This window comes from Mus pahari, chromosome 1, assembly GCF_900095145.1.
Source record: "Mus pahari chromosome 1, PAHARI_EIJ_v1.1, whole genome shotgun sequence".
In the NCBI taxonomy this organism is placed as follows: Eukaryota; Metazoa; Chordata; class Mammalia; order Rodentia; family Muridae; genus Mus; species Mus pahari.
Window position 1 is genome coordinate 21,393,900 of NC_034590.1, and position 3,160 is coordinate 21,397,059.

Sequence of the window (3,160 nt, forward strand, 5' to 3'; positions counted from 1 at the left end):
GGATAGCATTTGAAATGTAAATAAAGAAAATAATAATAAAAAAGTGAAAAAAAATTGATATTGATGCTGTAGGACTGTAAAATGGATATACAATGGATAAAATGGAAATACAATAGTTATTGTATTTTCTATATAAGAAAAATATCAAAAACATAACTAAAAGATAACATAAATGTATCAAAAATGGGGGCTGGTGAGATGGCTCAGTGGGTAAGAGCACCCGACTGCTCTTCCGAAGGTCTGGAGTTCAAATCCCAGCAACCACGTGGTGGCTCATCACCATCCGTAACAAGATCTGACGCCCTCTTCTGGAGTGTCTGAAGACAGCTACAGTGTACTTACATATAATAAATAAATCTTTTTTAAAAAAGTATCAAAAATGAACATGGGTTGTTATAAGCTCAAGGTCAATCTGAATTACACAGTGAGTTCCAGACCAATATTGATTATAGAACCTGTCTTTTTAAAAAAGAAAGTGAGGAGGTTTGAGATTTAACTCAGTGGTAGAACGCTTGCCTAGCAAGGGCAAGGCCCTGGGTTCAGCTCTCAGCTCTGAAAGAAAGAAAGAAAGAAAGAAAGAAAGAAAGAAAGAAAGAAAGAAAGAAAGAAAGAAAGAAAGAAAGAAAGAAAGAAGAAACAAAGAAACAAAGAAAAAGGGAAGAAAGAAAGTGATCCCACGGGATGTCTTTTTGGCCAAAGGCAATTTATTTGCAACCTGCTAATGTGAATTCAGTCCCCCAAACCCACTTAAAGGTGGGAGAGCTGGCTCAGTGGCTAAGTCCACTGGCTGCTCTTCCAGAGGACCTAAGTTCAATTCCCAGTTTCCACATGACAACTCACAACTATTTGTAACTCTCATTCCAGGAAACTTGATGCCCTCTGCTGGTCTCTGTAGACACCATGCATATACATGATGCACAGATGTACATGCAGGAAAAACCACTCATACATATAAAACAATGATAATTAAATTTTTAAGTTGGGAGAAGAGAACTGACTGCACAAAGTTGCCTTTGATCTCTTCATGTATACACAACATACGAACCTGCACACACACACACACACACATACACACACACATACAAATGAGTAAATAAAAAATAAAAACAATAAATTCAAGGACTATCTCAATAAGTGAAGTGATAGCAGATGTCNACAGAGAGAAAAACATTCTGAAAATTAAAATTTCTTCATTTTTCCAGTGTATATTCAATATTACTCCCTTGACTGTCAACAAGTTTTATGTACAAGTGTGGCAAGCTGACTTTTAAATTAAAAAGAATCATCGGATAGAGAATATATGATTCAAAGTAATCCTGGGGAAGGAAGACCCACACTTTCTCCTGAAAATGTAATTTTAAGAACAAGGCCATGCATGGTGATGCATGTCTTTAGTGCACCAGAGGCAGAGGCAGAAGGGTCTCTATGAGTTCNAAGCCAGTGTAGTCTACATGGAGTGTTCCAGACTAGTCACCCAGAGCTATGCATCTTATCTAAAACATAAAAATAAATTTAATTTTAAATTTAAAAATAAATATATGGTACACATCTAGGCTAAGACATGTGAACCAGCACATTTGAAGGTGAAGGAAATGGACCACTCATGCATCAAGCTTAGCATGGGAAAGAGCCAGCCTTGCTAATGACACAGAAAAGGAGAGACTTTTTTTTAAGCCAAGAAGAAATAATATTCCAGGAAGATATTTAGCTAGGAACAAATTACAAAGTAGTTTCTTCATGACCACACTTTCAACACAACAATACACATGATCCAATCACAAACCCCAGAGCTATGCAAATCACCATAGCACTAAGTGACCATGCAAGACTCACTCGCCTTAAGATCCTTTCCTCCTTCATTAAGTAGGGCTAATAACATCTCCTTGTAGTTCCAAAACTGTTTTTTGTCGATCACTTAGTGAAGTTTTATACTTTACAAATGAGGCTGTTGGCAAATCTTATGTGTTACCTANCTGAGTAAGCCCTGATTTTGAATTATATCAACATTATATGTGCCTCTCAGAATTGTCAAATTAAAATGTAAATGAGATTCTCCCACCACCTCCCATCCACCTTCATCATACTGGTGACTCCTAGACCATACAAGTAGGCTTCCCTTCTACCATACATCTTCCCTGTTCTGAGCCCTCTGGGCAAAGACAGGCTACTCTGAGGAGCCTGCTATCCTAAGGGGACCTCCATTCTCCTACCACTTCTCCCCCAACTTTCATCAGGCATGCAAATCTTGAGCCATACAAGTGAGCTAACCATCCTCCAACCATCTTAGCTATTCTCTGCAATCTCTGGGCCAAGCCAAGCCTACTACCTCATAGAGACCCTTATTCTTCCCCTCCTCCAAACTTCATGAGAACTGCAGATTCTGAAACATACAGGTAAGACTCCCTTCCCCCAAATAGCTAATGGCCCTTGAAAGAACACAATCAACAAAAGCCAGGGCACTGTGACATCTCCAAAGCACAGCTGCCCCACTACAGCAAGCCCTGGATCTCCTAACACAACTGAAACACAAGAAAATGACCTTAAATTCAATTTATAAAGATGATAGAGCCCTTTAAAGAGGGCATGAATAAATCTCTTAAAGAAATTCAGGAAATCACAGTCAAACAGGCAGAGGTCTTTAAAGACAAAACAAATGAATTCCTTAAAGACATACAGGAAAATACTATTAAAGAGGTGAAGAAAATAAATAAAACTGTGCAAGAGCTGAAAGTGGAAATAGAAGCAATAAAGAAAACACAACCGGAGGGAACTTGGAGATGGAAAACCTAGGGAAGAGAACAGGAATGATAGATGCAAGCACCACCAACACAATACAGGAGGTGAAGGGAGAATCTCAGGCATAGAAGATACAATAGAAGAAGTTGATACATCAAAGAAAATGTTAAAGCTAAAAATTTCCTGACAAAAAACATCCGGGAAATCTGGGATACCATGAAAAGTTTTAACCTAAGATTAATAGGAACAGAAGAAGGTGAAGAGTCTCTGCTCCGAGGCCCAGAAATTATTATCAACAAAATCTCAGAAGAAAAATTTGGCAACCTAAAGGAAAAGGTTCCTAATAAACATACAAGAAGATTATAGAACACCAATTAGACTGGACAAGAAAAGAAAATCCTCCCACCACAAAATAATCAAAACA